This window comes from Pongo pygmaeus, chromosome 2 (genome assembly GCF_028885625.2).
Source record: "Pongo pygmaeus isolate AG05252 chromosome 2, NHGRI_mPonPyg2-v2.0_pri, whole genome shotgun sequence".
Taxonomy (NCBI): Eukaryota; Metazoa; Chordata; class Mammalia; order Primates; family Hominidae; genus Pongo; species Pongo pygmaeus.
The window spans coordinates 164234252-164254235 of record NC_085930.1 but is presented as its reverse complement, the minus strand read 5'-3'; the positions used below and the strand labels follow the sequence as shown (position 1 = coordinate 164254235).

Here is a 19984-nt window from a genome sequence, read left to right as displayed (position 1 = left end):
CTTTGTTAAATTGCTTGTTTACTGTAGGACTTCTCAAAACCTTTTATATAAAAATGTATTATGAGTCTTCAAGAAAGGGATATCGTGTGTAGCGTAGATCTAAATTATTAGATCACAAAATCTTTTTTTATGTGGCCATTCATTAACATCTATCTGAAAAAGGTTTGTGGATCTGTTTTGAAAATGCTGACCTACAGTTTTGTTTTTTGAGTATAATATTTTTGAGGCTTTCTAGCTTTGTAAATGGAATTCAAAACTTTAGATTCTTTTTTCAGTGCATTGAAAATTGCTATAATATGCAAATAATTTGTACTTCTTTCAGTTTCTTCTATGATAAGATGAGCCAGACAACATAAGCTGTCCTGCACTTGAGGATTGATGAGAATTATATTTTGAGCAAAACAACTTTCTTAAGCAAAATGCATTTCTCTGTGTTTGACTTTTTAACCAGCAAACAAGCAATTGAGAGGATGCAAAGATTCATGGATTCACTTATGGATTCATGGACTCAAGGATCCGTGGTGGTGTGAGTGAATTTGGCTTTCTGGCACTGTCCTTGTTTCTCATGCAGGCACGCTGCTGTCTGGTGGCCTTAGTAGTCCACATGGAGGAAAGGGTCTACTATGTTGAAGAAGCTGCCCCTGGCAGCTTACTGCCTGATAACACCTTATGTGCTGGGGGAATGTAGGTGGGTACATATCAGCACATAGGGGCCTATACTAAAAAAGGACACATTTCAATTTTAAACCATGTTACCATCTTCTTGGTACCAGATTTACAAAATTTTGAATACCACTTAGTACCACTGAGGCATCTAGCATCTATAGAGCATCTAATAATATAACCCAGTTTGAAATTTTTTACTGTACTATTGTACCTACACAAGGTTTTGATGAAACAGGCCTGGCCATGGTCTACTACAATATGGTTATTGATCTATGTTTCTGCCTTTCTACTTATTCTTGGGTCACTTTAAAACATTTATGCTTCTAGGGCATGCACAGTGGCTCATGCCTGTAATCCCAGCACTTTGGGAGGCTAAGGAAAGCGGATCACTTGAGCTCAGGAGTTCAAGACTGACCTGGGCAACATGGTGAAACCCCATCTCTGCAATTACAAAAAAAAAAAAAAAAGTTAAAAAAAAGATAAAGAGAAAATTTATGCTTCTGTATAAATTATCTATTTTATCACCTTAAAAAAATCTTACTTCTCAACATAGTATGAGACACAGAAATCATGTCTTTTTATCTTTCCATCCCCAGTCACCAGCACATTGCCTTGTACTGGGTAGACATTTACAAATGTAGTGGAGTGAGGGAATCATAATTGTAGACAGTGCTGTCATTCTTTATAGTGTCAGCCTGCACAGGTTAGTAGTAACTATGATTTATTGAGTGCCAAACATTTTTGCCAATGCTCACCATATATTATTCCTAATTTTTACAATGATCTCATAAGAATATTCTTGTCTTCATTTAACGGAAGAAAAAAAACAAAACTTAGTTAGAAAAGGCTATATGTCAATTTTTTTTTCTTTGGAAGCTTTGTAGCCATATATTTCTAATAAACTGGATTATTGGTTCTCTCTGATTCCCAGTCCCTCCCACTTCCCATACTAGGATACTACCATGTGTCTCATGGAAGTGAGATAACCATGCAAGATATGCTATCACTGATTTATTCAGTAAATATATACCAAGTGCCTCCTTTAGGGCCAATAATCTGCTGAATGCTGTGTGTGGGAACATACAGAAGGAAAATAACCATAATAGTAGCAAACACTTATTGGGGGCTTACTATGTGCCAGATATTACTCTAAGAACATTATTTGCAATAACTTAATCTTCTAAAATATGTATTTTTATTGTCCTTCTTTTATAATGCAGGAGAGACGGGCACAGGATTGCTGTGTAATTTACCCAAGGCCACACAGCTATTAAGTGGCAGAGCCATTACTGAAACCCAAGACATCTGACTCCGAAGGCGAACTGCCTCTTGTACTCAATCCCTTATGCCAATGAGTTTATAGCCTAATTTGAAAGCAAACCAGAAATGCACAATATATAGATTTCAGAATGCCCATACAATTTTGAAAACATATGATATAAACTTCATACCAAAGGATTCAAGATAGGAAAATATTTTCATGAATCCCACATGATATTTTCACGAGCTACAATGTGATTTTATAGCTAATTAAGATCAGTTAATTTCCTTGATTTAACTACAAATCTTTGTTTAGGTAATTTTTTGTGTCATATTTTGATTAAAATTCTTTAAATAAAAAAACTATCATGAATATTTCTACCATTACTAATCTCAAAAAGACAAGGATCAAGAAGATCATACATAGGCCTCTGAATATAATATAATATCTTTGGTGAAATGTATTTGGCTCATTTAAACATAGTTATTCCCAAAATAGCCTAGATGGGCTGGATGGAATTTATTGCATTACTAATGTTCCAAAGGCAGGTTTCCCAGTAATAACTTACCCATAAAACTCTACTTTAACAAAAGGCTACTTGATAGCATAGGATAAACTGGAATGCTTTTTTATAGCCAGAGATTTCCTAACCATAAATACTTCCATTCCTCTAAGCAAATGGGTCGGAAATATTTATGAGGTGCCCTGCATTTTTATCACCTCTGCAAAGGAATGCAGCAATTTCATCATGATCACATTCTATCTCTGCCCTTACTCTATACTGTTGATGGACTCCTTAGCATACCATAAGCAGTACATTAGTGAGAGGAACTTGGGAATTTAGAAAGGAATGAAGGGAAATACAGAATAGAAGTTGTTGAATCTGGTTGTATTTAATCTATCCAACGCTATTCATTGCTAAACTAAATCCAATTGTTAATTTCAGAACAATGTCAATATAGTTGGTTAAAAAGGTGGTTAGATTTACCCTCTGGTAATTAGATTTACCCTCTGATGGTATTAAAATTTTATTTTTCTTCCTTTTAGAAATAAACATTCATTTGGACCTGGAAATGCCAGATTGCTGACATTAGGGATATGATGCAAGACTCACCATTTATACGTTAGCCTTCCTTTTCTTTTTCTTTTTTTTTTTTAAAGAAGGTGGCACGTGGAATTAATTGCTTTAAAAATAACTCTAAAGATGTCAAAAGGTCAAAATACTTACAATATTATTCTGTTGGTTATGGTTGCTGTTTTGTCTGTCGTCCTTGTAAGAATAGTATGTAGAAAGCCAATATCTAATTGCACATTAATTTTACAAAAATTGTAATTTTGCTGTTGTGTAAAATGCTGCATGCTTTACATTTAAAAATTTCAGCAATTAAAAATTTACAAAGAAGAAATTTTTAAATTAGATAAGAAACACAGGTTATGTTAGCTAATATAGGTCAGAGTTTGAAAACACAAAATATGAAATAAACATCAAATGATATATACTTGTATTTTAAACATAGTGCTCAAAAATCTGGTTATCGTATTACCATATTTCATTTTAGTAAGACGTGTATTGCTTAAAATAAAACTTGCAGGTGACCTCATATTAAATGTTAGTTTCAGATTCTAGTTCCTGTTTTTTGAAAAAGGCAATATTGTTTTGTATTAATGAAAAATTTTTTGTATTAATTAATATCGTTAATTTATTGCTATTGAGCACCTGTGAGCAAAGCATTTTGTTAAACACAAAGATAACTAAGACATGGTGGCAGAGACTGGGTAGATACTCATCAAACTTGTTTCCCCATTTTGGACACACAGCTAGACTACATTTCCTCGCCTCCCTTGGCATTAGATACAGGCATGTGACTGACTTGTGTACAATGGAATGTGGGTAGAACTGATACCACGTTCAGCAAGAGCCCAAAAGGTCTCCCATGCGTTTCTCTAAAGTCCTCTTTTCTTTCTTGGCTTTCCAGAAAGATCTGGTGGAAGATTCTGAAGCCCTATGGTTTGTCGGGGGGGCACTGGATAGATAAAACCTAGATTCCTGTATGTATATAAAGAGCAGAGACCCTCACTGCCAACCCACATAGGATTATTACAGGGATAATAAACTTTTGGTGTGTTAAGTCACAGAGATGGTAGGGTTGTTTGTATTTTACAGCTTGTATTTTACCTGCATCAGGGTTTCTCAACCTCAGGACTATTGACATATTGGACTAGGTATATCCTTGTTGTGGGGGCTGTGCTGTGCATTGTAGGATGCTGAGCAGCTTCCCTGGCCTGTATTCAACAGATGTCAATTGCTCCACCTTCCCCAGTCATGACAATCAAAAATATCTCCAGACATTTCAAATATCCCCTTTGGGGCAAAACTGCCACTGAGGACCACTAGCCTAACTTATACAGCAATATTTACTATTTTTAAAAGTTTTATACCAGAGCATCTCCACTTTTTTATATAATGAGTTTCTGAAAAAATCTGTTTAAAAGTCAAATGTCTGAAAGTTGAACAACATATTTACATAAGGAGATTTGTAATACAAGCAAACCAGAAAGATTAAATTATGTAGTTACCGTTGCATTCAGTAGCACATTTTGAAGATGCTGTTGCAGCAATTTTTACATGTTTTACAACTTTATATTTTTCCTTCAAAGTCAAGCTTACACTTGGATTAGCTTAAGTACAGTGAACCCTAGATGGAAGCTGAAGAGTTAGCATGTAAAGCACATAGAATGACTTTCATCTGTGTAACAATTTTATAAGATCTGTGCCTTTTTTTTTTGAGACGGAGTCTTGCTCTGTCGCCCAGGCTGGAGTGCAGTGGCGTGATCTCGGCTCACTGCAAGCGCCGCCTCCCGGGTTCACGCCATTCTCCTGCCTCAGCCTCCCGAGTAGCTGGGACTACAGGCGCCCGCCACTGCGCCCGGCTAATTTTTTGTATTTTTAGTAGTGACGAGGTTTCACCGTGGTCTCGACCTCCAGATCTCGTGATTCGCCCGCCTCGGCCTCCCAAAGTGCTGGGATTACAGGCGTGAGCCACAGCTCCCAGCCAGATCTGTGCTCTTTTTACTACAATAAGGCGCACTGCAGTTTTCCATTTCCCACTTATTTTTTATGAAATAGGGAAAATCTTTGAAATAATTGAATAAATACTTCTGTATAGACAAAGATGGCAAGACAGCCACAAAGGAACTGGTGGCATTTAAAAGGCTTTATTATGGGAATTGTATGAAATATGCTTGTCTGATGATGTACAAATGTCTGATTTTACTTTGGCATTTCTGGGTCTTAACCCACTTTCCCTGCGCCTACCTTCTCTCCTGCTCCACTTGTTCCCGCTTTTCCATCTCAACCTGTGGACTCGGCAGTATGGTGTTTGGACTATTTATCTGGCTTCAATGTTAGCATCCTCAGGTCTCTGCACCTGACATCTGATCTTTCATGCCAGCCACTCCAGAGGTTTAAGGTACTTTGCACTCACTCTGTGCCCCACGTGACCACTGGCCTGGGTAGCCCCTGCTTGTTGGGAAGAAACATTATAGAGTTGGATGCTTGGTAATACAAACATAAAGAAGGCAGTATCCTTGCTTTTTTAGGAGCTTTAATCCAGTGGTATAGAGGCAAATGCAGACACAGATAATACAATAATCCCATCAAAGGAATGAGACACTGGTGTGACTATAAGTTCAAAGTAGAAACACTATGGTTGGAGGTATTAAATCCAAGTGCATTCCAGAGGAGACTGGTCGAGGGAACACGCTGATTTGAGCCAGCAGTGCATATCTGATGGAGGATCCTCCTTTAAAATTCACCTGTGGGCCCTTCTACCCGGCGGTTAGTGCTGAGAGTGCGGAGTGTGCGCTCGGAACACACAATTATTATTAAAAAATAAAAAATAAAAATATAAAAAAATCGTTTAACAACACCCCCCTCCCCGATTTTACAAAAAAATCGCCTCTCCCCCTCAGGAGACTTTTTTTTTTCTTCCTCTTTTATAAAACAACCCGGTGAAGCAGCCGAGACCGACCCGCCCGCTGCAGCCCAGCAGCAGCTCCAAGAAGGAACCAAGAGATCAAGGCCTTCCCACTGCCCTACCCGACACCGCCACCTTCACTCCCAGTCTGCAGCCGGCAGCCAGCGGCGGCAGATCTACCCCGTCCTGCGGCCATTGAGTTTTCCATTCCGGATTATTTTTGTCTCTCTGCACTTGCCCCCACTCCCACCGGCTCCGGCCCCGGCCCCGGCCCCGGCACTTGCTCTCCTCCTGTCACGGAAAGGTCGCGGCCTGTGGCCCTGCGGGCAGCCGTGCCGAGATGAACCCCAGCGCCCCCAGCTACCCCATGGCCTCGCTTTACGTGGGGGACCTCCACCCCGACGTGACCGAGGCCATGCTCTAAGCTCAGCGTGGCCGGGCCTATCCTCTCCATCCGGGTCTGTAGGGACCTGATTACCCGCCGCCGCTTGGGCTACGCGTATGTGAACTTCCAGCAGCCGGAGTGCGCTTTGCTTTGGGCACCATGAATTTTGATTTTATAAAGGGCAAGCCAGTATGCATCATGTGGTCTCAGCGTGAACCATCACTTCGCAAAAGTCGAGTGGGCAACATATTCATTAAAAATCTGGACAAATCTATTGATAATAAAACACTGTATGATACATTTTCTGCTTTTTGTAACATCGTTTCATGTAAAGTGGTTGGTGATGAAAATGGTTCCAAGGGCTATGGATTTGTACACGTTGAGATGCAGGAAGCAGCTGAAAGAGGTATTGAAAAAAATGAATGGAATGCTCCTAAATGGTCGCAAAGTATTTGTTGGACGATTTAAGTCTCATAAAAAACGGGAAACTGAACTTGGAGCTAGGGCAAAAGAGTTCACCAATGTTTACATCAAGAATTTTGGAGAAGACATGGATGATGAGCACCTTAAGGATCCCTTTGGCAAGTTTGGCCCTGCCGTAAGTGTGAAAGTAATGACTGATGAAAGTGGAAAATCCGAAGGATTTGGATTTATAAGCTTTGAAAGGCATGAGGATGCACAGAAAGCTGTGGATGAGATTAATGGAAATGGAGCTCAATGGAAAACAAATTTATGTTGGTCGAGCTCAGAAAAAGGTGGAACAGCAGACGGAACTTAAGCGCAAATTTGAACAGATGAAGCAAGATAGGATTACCAGGTACTAGGGTGTTAATCTTTATGTGAAAAATCTTGATGATGGTATTGATGATGAACGTCTCCGGAGATGTTTTCTTCATTTGGTATAATCACTAGTGCAAAGGTTGGAGGGTGGTCGCAGCAGGGGTTTGGTTTTGTATGTTTCTCCTCCCCAGAAAAAGCCACTAAAGCAGTTACAGAAATGAATCGTAGAATTGTGGCCACAAAGCCATTGTATTTAGCTTTAGCTCAGCGCAAAGGAGAGTGCCAGGCTCACCTCACTAACCAGTATATGCAGAGAATGCAAGTGTACGAGCTGTGCCCAACCCTGTAATCAACCCCTACCAGCTAGCACCTCCTTCAGGTTTCTTAATGGCAGCTATCTCACAGTCTCAGAACTGTGCTGCATACCCTCCTCCTAGCCAAATTGCTCAACTAAGACCAAGTCCTCGCTGGACTGCTCAGGGTGCCAGACCTCATCCATTCCAAAATATGCCCGGTGCTACCTGCTCAGCTGCTCCTAGACCACCATTTAGTACTATGAGACCAGCTTCTTCACAGGTTCCACGAGTCGTGTCAACACAGTATGTTTCTAACACATCAACACAGACAATGGGTCCACGTCCTGCAGCTGCAACTGCTGCAACTACTCCTGCTGTCTGCACGGTTCCACAGTATAAATATGCTGCAGGAGTTCGCAATCCTCAGCAACATCTTAATGCACAGCCACAAGTTACAATGCAACAGCCTGCTGTTCATGTACAAGGTCAGGAACCTTTGACTGCTTCCATGTTGGCATCTGCCCCTCCTCAAGAGGAAAAGCAAATGTTGGGTGAATGGCTGTTTCCTTTTATTCAAGCCTTGCGCCCTACTCTTGCTAGTAAAATCACTGGCATATTGTTGGAGATTGATAATTGAGAACTTCTTCATATGCTCGAGTCTCCAGAGTCACTCCGTTATAAGGTTGATGAAGCTGTAGCTATACTACAAGCCCATCAAGCTAAAGAGGCTTCCCAGAAAGCAGTTAACAGCGCCACTGGTGTTCCAACTGTTTAAAATTGATCAGGGACCACGAAAAGAAACTTGGGCTTCACCGAAGAAAAATATCTAAACATCGAAAAACTTAAATATTATGGAAAAAAAATTGCAAAATATAAAATAAATAAAAAAAGGAGAGGAAACTTTGAACCTTAGGTACTGAGAAAATGCCAAGTCTAGCAAACATAATGCTAGTCCTAAATTACTTACTGATTTAAAAACAAAAACCCCACAAAAAATAGTAAAATATTTAAAAAATTAATGTTTTATAGACCCTGGGAAAAAGAATTTTCAGCAAGTACAAAAATTTAAAGCATTAGAGGAAAGCTTTGTAATTCTTTATTGTGGAATAGCTCAAAATGTCAGTTCTAAGTAACAGAATTGATGACTAAGCAAGGAAATGTAATTTGGATTACAAAATTCTTGTTTTAATAAAAATTCCTTAAACAGTGAAAAAAAATTCACCTATGGGCATGGTCTCTCTTAATCATACCTATGACTATAGTACAGGAGAACATTGAAATTAAAATCCATTTATCTGAACCTTTGAGAATGGTTAGTTTTGATGAATTGGTAGATTCAATAGCTCAGTCCTTGCTAAAATCATCTTCTGACATCGAGAAACCAAAGACCCTTGGGCCAGACTACCTGTGTTAGAATTCCAAATCTTTCTTGTACCTCCATTGTGACTTTTGTCAGATAATTTAATCTCTTTTGTCTCCGTTTTCTTATCTGTAAAATTGGGTTAAGAAAACTTATGTGGTAGGATGTTGTGAGAATTAGATTAGTTAATGTATGTTATGTGCCTAAAACAACACCTGGCATCTAGTAAAGCTCTTGATTATTGTTATCTCTTATTAATATTTGTTTGTGATGCAATACAGAATTAATTTATTCTTTCAAGTAATTCCCTTAGCATTGATGGTTTTATCCTTTTTATAACTCCCTTTCATAATTGTGATTCTTTCGTACAGTAACTCAGTCCCTATAAACACCTCTTTTTGTTCTTCCATTATTATGTTATTAGATTTCTGCCATTATCATGATCTCTAGAAATGCCCATCACTCAGAAATCATTCTAGAGTTCTGAAGTGAGAAAAGCTTTTGATGACCTATCTTTCTTTTCCTGTCTTTATAAAAACACATACTCTGCTGTTATAGATCCTAGGTATTCATTTTATTTCTTTCGCATGCTACGTAATAAGTTAAAAAAATTTCTTTTAGTAAGGATACATGCACTTCATACAAAAACACTGCTTACCCCTCGAATTTCTCTATTTACATGCTTTTCTCATAATTTTCTTGGACATGGGCAGTTTGGATTTTCCTCAGCACCTTGAGTGTGAGATATGGACAGCAAATGCCCAGAGCCTTACTACCTAGGTGAAAAGGCCTTGGGAGACATGAACAGACTCATAGGCACCATACATCAGTCATACTGCAACTTTTACCATCTCACTGTGCAATAGCCCCTTAACACTCAATACAATTTAAAAAGGATATGGGCAATATAAATATCATCTTTCTCTCCAGGCATAAAAATAACCACATTTAAAGAAAATATTTGAAAAAAAAGATGGGACTTAGGAATTAAGATTATGTATCCCAGGGACAAAATTACTATGGAAGGCTTCAAGTTTATGAGGGATTATTATGTAGAAAATAGGGACCAGCTGTTCTCTATCTCTAAAGAATTCCAAAGAGTTGGCTAAACCTCAGCATGAAGTAATAGGTTAAATATGAAGAATAATTTCCTGATAGTGGGAGTGAAATATTGAAAGAAAGCTCTTAGAGAAATACCTGGAAATCTGAAAGAATGTTACGAGCAGAATGATGATTTTCCTAGTATATTCTCTGTATTTGAAACCTACAAAAGCCTTGTGCTTTTACGTAATGTGAAAAACATATTTACATTTCTCACTATGCATCTCAAACATGCTAAAGCATTGCCTATTTGTGGTACTGTGTGCTGTATCTATTTTCTATACATGGTATATAATTCATATTTTGTTTTCTTCCATGGTTCTAGTGATGCAGTTTGGGAAGAGCATAGGCCTTGGAATCAGCCATACCTTGGTAGGTATCCTAGCTCTACTATTTGGATTCAGAGATCTTGCTTAATCTCTCTGCAGAGGATTTGGTCTTCTATTATAAGGGACAATAATTAAGGAATAAACTAATCAATGTATTTCTGTAACAAATACAATGTTAGGGCATAGTAGTTAATACATATTAGTTAAAAATGTATTTAAAAACATATGCATATATACATGTGCCTACATTATATAGGCATATTTTATAAACAAAGCTCCAACACAGTGAGCCATAATCACGCCAAAAAGAGAAGCTCCAACATATAGGAAACAAAAGTCCCTGAACAGATACATAAATACATAATATCTTACATTAAAATCTTTCTTCTATAAAACATTTTACTGTATGATTTATTTTATTTTATTTTTGAGACAGTCTTGCTTTTTCACCCAGGCTGGAGGTCAGTGATGCAATCATGACTCACTGCAGCCTCAACTTCCTGGGCTCAAACAATCCTCCCGCCTCAGTTTCCTGTGTAGCTTGGACCACAGACTTGTGCCACCATGCCCAGCTAATTTAAAAGAATGTTTTTTAAAGACGGAGTTTTACTATGTTGCCCATGTTGGTCTCAAACTCCTGGGCTCAAGCGATATGCCCCCATTAGCTGGTATTACAGGTATGAGCCACTGTGCTGGTGGAATCATCTTAAAAAGCAAAACACCACCTGGAAATTTATTTTATTTATTTTTTTTTTGAGATGGAGTTTTGCTCTTGTTGCCCAGGCTAGAGTGCAAATGGCTCGATCTTGGCTCACTACAACCTCTGCCTCCTGGGTTCAAGCGATTCTCCTGCCTCAACCTCCCAATTAGCTGGGATTATAGGCTCCTGCCACCACGCCTGGCTAATTTTTTGTATTTCTGGTAGAGATGGGGTTTCGCCATGTTGTCCAGGCTGGTCTCAAACTCCTGGCCTCAGGTGATCTGCCCATCTCGGCCTCCCAAAGTGCTGGGATTAGAGATGTGAGCCACTGTGCCCGGCACCACTTGGAAATTTAAAAATTCTCTTAAACAATTTCTTGATTAAAGAGAAAATCAAACTTTAAAGGTCAGAATATCTAGAAAATACCATTAATTAAATTATTACATGTTGGAACTCAAGAGATACAGCTAATGCTGTGTTCCGAGAAAAAATATATAACCCTAAATGTTTTCACAGATAAACAAGAACAGATGAGAACAAATAAATTAAGCATCATATTTTAAAAACTAGACAAAGAACAAGAAATTAAGCCTAAGAAAAATTAAAGAACAAATAAAAATAAAAGCAAACATTAATGAAATATAAACAGAAAAACCAAGAAACTAAGAAATATATTCAAGAGCTAGTTTTCAAAAATTAGTTAAAGCAGACAACCCACAGAGTGGGAGAAAATCTTCACAATTTTTTACAGCTGACAAAGGACTAATATCCAGAATCTACAAGGAACTCAAACAAATCAGCAAGTAAAAACAAAACAAAACAAAACAACAACAAAAAAATCCCACCAAAAAGTGGGCTAAAGACATGAATAGACAGTTCTGAAGAGAAGATATACAAATGGCCAACAAGCATATGGAAAAATGCTCAACATCACTAATAATCAGGGAAATGCAAATCAAAACCACAATGTGATACCACCTCACTCCTGCAAGAATGGCCATAATCAAAAAATCAAAAAATAATAGGTGTTGGTGTGGATGTGGCAGAAACAGGACACTTTTACACTGCTGGTGGGAATGTAAACTAGTACAACCACTGTGGAAAACAGTGAGGATATTCCTTAAAGATCTACCATTTGATCCAGCAATCCCACTACTCTACCCAGAGGAAAAAGTCATTATATGAAAAAGATACTTGCACACATGTTTATAACAGCACAATTTGTAATTGCAAAAATATGGAACCAGCCCAAATGCCCATCAATCAATGAGTGGATAAGGAAAATTATATATATATAATACATATATTATAATATATGTTATATAAATTATATACATAAAATTATACGTGTATGTGTGTCTCTCTCTCTCTCTCTCTATATATATATACCATGAAATACTATGCAGCCATAAAAAGGAATAATAAAACAATGGCATTTGCAGCAACCTGGATGGAATTAGAGACTATTATTCTACGTGAAGTAACTCAGGAATGGAAAACCAACCATCGTGTGTTCTCACTCCTATGTGGAAGCTAAGCTATGAGGACTCAAGAACATAAGAACGATACATTGGACTTTGGGGACTTAGGGGAAAAAGCGGGGGTGGCAAGCAATAAAAGACTACACATTGGGTACAGTGTATGAAAAACTCGGAAATCACCACTGAAGAGCTTATCTATGTAACCGAACACCACCTGCTCCCCAAAAATCTATTGAAATAAAAATAAAAATAAAAACAGAGGAAAGAAAAACTAGTTAAAACAAGCAAAGCACAATTATACAAAATAAGAAACGAGAATAGAAAAATTACCACAAATACAGAGGAAAGGGGAATAATTGACTGTTCAACTAACCTGAAGTGAAGTGGAATAATATTAGAAAAAGGTAAATTGATAAAACCATCTCAGAAGAGGAAGGTCATTTAGTATATTTAGAGATCATTGAATATACGGAGATAGATAAAAGTTGTTAAAAGCACTAATGCTTCCCTAATGAAAGCATTCTTCTATCAGTACAAGCTGATGCTATGATAAAAAAGGAAAAAAAGAGATATGGAAATTGGAAAGGAGGAGATAAAATTATTGTTTGTAGATAACGATTGTATATATCAAAACCCAAGAGAATCAACTGAAAAATTCCTAATGACCATAATCAAATTTGTTATCTGTATACAGAATCCATATAAAAAAGTATGATGGCAAATATATCTACCATGTACCCACAAAACTTTAAAATATAATTTAAAACATTTTAAAAAGTATGATGCGAAAAACATAATAACCACCAAAAATAATTTTAAAAGAGAGTAAACTTGATAAGAAATGTGCAAGAGTTTTATGAAGGAAGTTCTGACACATGACTGAGGGACATCAAAGAAGTCTTGATTAAATGGAAAGGCATTTCCTGTTCTTGGAAAGGTAGACTGAATATCACAACATTTTACTCATTCCTAAATTAATCTCTATACTTCATGCAAGTCAGTTAGAAATAACAACAGGAGTCTTCTTCCTTCTCCTCCACTTCCTCCTCCACCTTCTTTTCTGTGTGGGGTGGGGGTGGGGATTAAATAACTTGATTTGAAAATTCAAAAGGAAAGTTAAACATGCCAGAATAGCCAAAATCATTATGAAAATAAGAGTAATAAAAGGAACAAGGCATACGGATTTTATTATTATATTTATTCATTTTTGTCTCTGTCGCCCAGGCTGGAGTGCAGCAGCAAGATCTCAGCTCAGTGCAACCTCCACCTCCAAGGTTCAAGGGATTCTCCTGCCTCAGCCTTCTGAGTAGCTGGGACTACAGCTGCACATCACCATGCTTGGCTAATTTTTGTATTTTTAGTAGAGTTGGGGTTTTGCCATGTTACCCAGGGTGGTCTTGACCTCCTGACGTCAAGTGATCCACCCCCCTAGGCTTCCCAAAGTGTTGGGATTACAGGGCTGAGCCATTGCTCCTGGCCCCAGATTATAAAACATATTTTAGAGCTGAAATATTTAAAACACATTGTTACTGCATGAAAAGACAGGTCATTGGTTAAAAGCTGGCAACCCAAAGAAATAGATTCAGTTTTATATCTTATTTCTTAGGGTATTTTCATATCTTTTATTTTTTCATTTTTTATTATACTTTAGGTTCTGGGATACATGTTCAGAATGTGCAGGTTTGTTATGTAGGTATACATATGCCATGGTGGTTTGCCGCACCCATCAACCGGTCATCTACATTAGGTATTTCTCCTAATGCTATTCCTCCTCTTGCCCCTTACCCCGCTACAGGCCCTGGTGTGTGATGTTCCCCTCCCTGTGTCCATGTATTCTCATTGTTCACCTCCCACTTGTGAGTGAGAACATGTGGTGTATGGTTTTCTGTTCCTGTATTAGTTTGCTGAGAATGATGGTTTCCAGCAGTTTTATATCTTGATAGGAGTTTGGGTTATAAAGATGTAATTTCACTTTGTGAAATTCAGTGAATGTACAGTTAAGATTTGTACATTTCATTAAATATAGTTTCTCTCGAAAGAAAAAAATCGAAAAAAATTATTGGAGTCTAATCTAATGATATGTATACTAAAGTATTTGGAGAGAAGTATGCTGCTATCTGCAATTCATTTAGAAACAAATAAGAAAATCAGAAAATAAGATGGCTATAGGGTTGCATATATGAAAAATTATGTAATTATATAAAATTATCTCAACATTGCTGTATGCTTGAAAATTTCATAATAAAATGTTGGGAAATAGACTCTAATATATAGAGAAATTTAGTATACAATAAAGACAAAACTGCAAATCTGTAAGTTATAACATTATCTACAGAATGAGAGATTTTGTCTCCTATTATAACAGTTTCAGGAACCAGGATGCAGATGAGAAGGGTTGGGTGTAGACAGAGTTGCCCCTGGAATGACTCTTCCAGATTCTGTGGTGTCTCCTGATGTTCTGACTCGTGATGCTAAGGAGGAACTCTGGCACCCCAGCCCCTGAGAGCACTGTGCTGGGCCACTGCTTTCCTACTAGCAGGGGCCACGTTGGCTATGAGGCGAGCACAGGTCCAGGAACTACACACACATCCAAAGAGCTGGAAGAACAAAGTAGTCCTTGTAACAAAGCGCATGATGTGCAGGCCAAGGGCAGTTCTGTTCTTCAAGCCCGGTGATTTGACCTTTTTTTTGTTAAGTTGTCGTTTGTTTTGTTAAGTTGTTTTTTAACTTTTTTTGCTCCTTTTTTTTTTTTGTTATGTTGCTGTTTTATAGCTAACAACTTTAGGATTTTACAACAGTTTATTCAGGAGTTCTGAGTAGTTTATAAAATGCTGTTACTTAGCTATTTGCCTTCTGTGTTTTCTTTAGTTACCCGACCCTAGATTTATATTTTTCAAAGACCGCACAGAATGGGTGTCGGGAGAAGTGTCATTCTGCTATTCTGTGTACAGTTGCAAAAAACTGGGGTTCCTGGGGACTCACCTGAGCTTCAAGCAATAAAAACTTTGTCAGCATGTGGAGAAAATTAGCTAGGCTTCCTCAATCTTTAAGGTGTACCTGGAGTCTGATAGGTAAATTTGAGGCTGCTTTTATTTGGGGAATGGGGGTGAGAAAGAGTATGTATCTTTTGGTGGCAAAAGGGAAACACTAGAAATTCAAATATATGAGGACTCTCTAGTTTTGAGAGCTCTCAGGGAGGGGCACATATTAAAGAAAACAGTTTACAGAATGTGTTCACAACTGAATTTATTTCTTTAGCTATCTTTTGTTGAAAATGTCATCTTTGATGTCACCCTTTTAAACATCTTGAATAATTTTACCTTGTGAATATGGAAATGCTGATGCATAGTTTCTGAGAAAAACCTTCTCTATCTTTTGGTTTACATTTACTTGATTGACAGTATTGTGGGCTTTTTAAACCATATGCCTGCCTGAGAAATACTGGAAAGCTTCCAGTGACAAAGGTCACCTAGCTCTGCCACTTACATGTAGTTCTCATTGGACATTATTTCCATGAGGTGTGAGGTATATAATTAGCAAAGAATCAGCAAATAAGATTTTACAGAATGTCATTATAAAAAAGGAGAAGTTGTTTCAGGCAAGTTTGTAAAATCTAGTGTATGTGAGTGTTTAGGAAAGAAGCTGAAGGTGAACAGTGATAAACTGGACCCTAATCCCGATTTCAGCTGCCTTAAGTACTCTCTTTAGATTTACATTGAAAGCTTAAGGCCTCATGTGCATTTACTTGGAACAGGTTTTGTGCTAAGTGTCTTACATATCCTGTCTCTTAATTCTCACAGAAACCTTAAAAAGTAGGTCTTTTCCATTTTACGGATACAGAAACAGAGGCAAAGAGAGTTAAGTTGTGTTAGGGTATAATTTTCAAAAGGATAAAATCATGACTCTCAGGTAAATATAAAAGGGACATATGTCAAATATTTTATTGAACTAATTAATTAATGAGGGAACAAGTAAGATGTCATATCAGTTCAAAGAGCATTTAAGAAGTGATGGCAGTTATTGGCAACTTAACAAAGAAATGTTAAGATAAAATTGCTGAGCTAGATGTAAAACTGGTTAATGTTCAACAGGCCATTAATATTTTACATTGTCTGTTCCATTGGTTGGAAATTATTTGCATCTCTACTGGACAAAACCCTGCAAACTAATCAGTAAATTCCTTAAGTAAGAGACCTTTAATCAACAGTAAAAATGAGATGAACTAATTACAGGTCTAGACAATCCTAGGGGACCTTTGTCCCCATATGATATTGAAAAGATCTGTTCCCACCTTTTTTCCCTTATTTCCAAGTTTGGAGAAATTTTTTTTGACAGTAACCTGTTCCCACAAATATTAGCTAGTGGAGCAGCGATTTGAACCTCAGTCTCTGTGACTCCACAGACCTTGTACTCAACCCTTTGTTATGACTCAGCAATGAGTTAGTTTGTATTTTTAAGAATGTTGGAATCTATCAGGTCTTTGCAAATAATTCTTTTTCACAGCCAAGACTTCTCTGAAGCGCAAAGTTTCTCTGCAGGATGAAATCATCCAACTCAGTCAATAAACATCTATCTGAAGTAGTAACACTTTTTGTTTCTGCTTTAGAGGAGATTGCTGATACCAGACTCAAAGAACATGAGCACTATGGTAAGAATGACACTGAGACAACACTCTATTTTTATGTCTGTATTTATCAACATTAAAATATTAGGGAAATAGAAAAATTTAGGTTGAAAGCATATTTTATTACCTGCTTTGCAAATGGCTTTAAGATTAGGTAATATGTTTTAGAATAAGAAATAGATAAATAAATGCTCACTTTTGGGCATACCCTCGCCAACCTTTTTTCAACTTTTATGCTTAAAGTAGGGTAATAATAAAGATCTTCAAACTGGGTTCCAGAAAAAGGGATTTTGTATATAATCCCTGAACACCTCATGTCGTGCATCATATAGAACCCCAAACACACCACGCTATGTGTTAGATTCAACTCCTGAACATATCATATCACCAGGTTGAAGTCATGGATACCAAGAAAGCAGCATGGTGATGGGAGGTTGTTTTCAGACAAATTCTGAAGTTAGAAAAATCAACTCACCTTCCTATGCATTAGTTTGTTCCCTCCTATGTGTGTGATTGGACTAGATGGGAGGTTTCTAAACTTTTTAGCACCATGACCCCAAAATATGATGCCATATCATACATGACTTAGTGTGTTCAGAGGTTATGTATCATACATGGCATGGTGTATTCAGGGGTTATATATCATACATAATGGCATAATGCATTCAGGAGTTATATATGATACATGGCGTGGCACATTCAGGGGTTACATTTGATAGAGAGATGCTATGGTTAAAGGAATTGAGGGAGAAAGGGATGTGGATGGCCCAGACTTCTTACCACCCTGCTCTCTCCTTCCCTTATGGAAGGAATCAGGATTTGGTACAAAATTTGCAGGGCTCAGTGAAAAATAACAATTTGAGGCTCTTTGTTAAAAACAAAAAATACATTAAATATACTAAAATATAAAGCTTTTTCCTTTAAAAATATTCAGTGAATTTCAAAATGTAATAGGTATAGACAAGATAAATGAGTAACATAAACTTACTAATTGTAAAAATATTTTTGGTGTCATAATTTTATGTAGTACAATATATAATAATAATATGATATCATGATTATCGTAAGTTTTTTTTTCTGGCTCACATTTTTGCAAATCACATACAGGTATTCGATCACGCAAATTTAAATTTTTAGCAACATCATTTTGTTTTTTTTTCTTCAACTTTTATTTTTATTTTAAGTTCGGGGGTACATGTGCAGGATGTGCAGGTTTGTTACATGTTGGTTTGCTGCACAAATCATCCCATCACCTAGGTATTAAGCCCAGCATCCATTAGCTATTTTTCCTAATGCTCTCCCTCCTTCCACCACCCCTCTCCAATTTTCAATCTATATAACTGAACACAACATTAATTGCTCAATAGCAGATTGAGGAAAGAACAGGAAGTTGAAAAATGGACTCCCACATCCCCCCTTATGTCCTGGCCTGATGATCAGTAGATATGGTCCCTCTTAGATGACCCTCAAAATGATCTTGGAAGCATGCACAGGGCAATATCTGGTTCTTTGTACATGTTGCTTCTCCTTCCTCTTTATCCCTGTTTATCATGGCTTAATGATAACAACTACCATGCATTGGGAACCTACTTTGTGTTAGTTAGGCTGGTGCTGAGAATTTTGTATATGTTTATCTCTAATTCTGTATGCTACGCTTATCATTTTCCAAATGAAGAAATAGACTCAGCTTGTGTGACCATTTAAGTTCATACAGCTATTATCAGACCTGACGTTCAAACTTGATCCTAAGTCCCTGTTCCTGCCACAATATAGTGCTGCCTTTTGTTTTGAGCCGCACTTTCTTTGCTCTGAAATGCAAAGAGGAGTCTCCAGGGAGGAGGACCAGGTAGTCTGTGACTTTCTTATTTTTTTTTAATTAATTAATTAATTATTATTATACTTTAGGTTTTAGGGTACATGTGCACAATGTGCAGGTTAGTTACATATGTATACATGTGCCATGCTTGTGCACTGCATCTACTAACTCGTCATTTAGCATTAGGTATATCTCTCAATGCTATCCCTCCCTCCTCCCCCTACCCCACAACAGTCCCCAGAGTGTGATGTTCCCCTTCCTGTGTCCATGTGTTCTCACTGTTCAATTCCCACCTATGAGTGAGAATATGCGGTGTTTGGTTTTTTGTTCTTGCGATAGTTTACTGAGAATGATGATTTCCAATTTCATCCATGTCTCTACAAAGGACATGAACTCATCATTTTTTATGGCTGCATAGTATTCCATGGTGTATATGTGCCGCATTTTCTTAATCCAGTCTATCATTGTTGGACATTTGGGTTGGTTCCAAGTCTTTGCTATTGTGAATAATGCCGCAATAAACATACGTGTGCATGTGTCTTTATAGCAGCATGATTTATAGTCCTTTGGGTATATACCCAGAAATGGGATGGCTGGGTCAAATGGAATTTCTAGTTCTAGATCCCTGAGGAATCGCCACACTGACTTCCACAAGGGTTGAACTAGTTTACAGTCCCGCCAACAGTGTAAAAGTGTTCCTATTTCTCCACATCCTCTCCAGCACCTGTTGTTTCCTGACTTTTTAATGATTGCCATTCTAACTGGTGTGAGATGGTATCTCATTGTGGTTTTGATTTGCATTTCTCTGACGGCCAGTGATGGTGAGCATTTTTTCATGTGTTTTTTGGCTGCATAAATGTCTTCTTTGAGAAGTGTCTGTTCATGTCCTTTGCCCACTTTTTGATGGGGTTGTTTGTTTTTTTCTTGTAAATTTGTTGGAGTTCATTGTAGATTCTGGATATTAGCCCTTTGTCAGATGAGTAGGTTGCGAAAATTTTCTCCCATTTTGTACGTTGCCTATTCACTCTGATGGTAGTTTCTTTTGCTGTGCAGAAGCTCTTTAGTTGAATTAGATCCCATTTGTCAATTTTGGCTTTTGTTGCCATTGCTTTTGGTGTTTTAGACATGAAGTCCTTGCCCATGCCTATGTCCTGAATGGTAATGCCTAGATTTTCTTCTAGGGTTTTTATGGTTTTAGGTCTAACGTT

General features: G+C 37.6%; 1 pseudogene; it reads left to right on the top strand.

Annotated features, from left to right (window-relative positions):
- Window positions 1-6170: 6170 nt before the first annotated feature.
- On the top strand, window positions 6171-8208 carry LOC129032593 (polyadenylate-binding protein 1-like; annotated as a pseudogene).
- Window positions 8209-19984: the final 11776 nt, after the last annotated feature.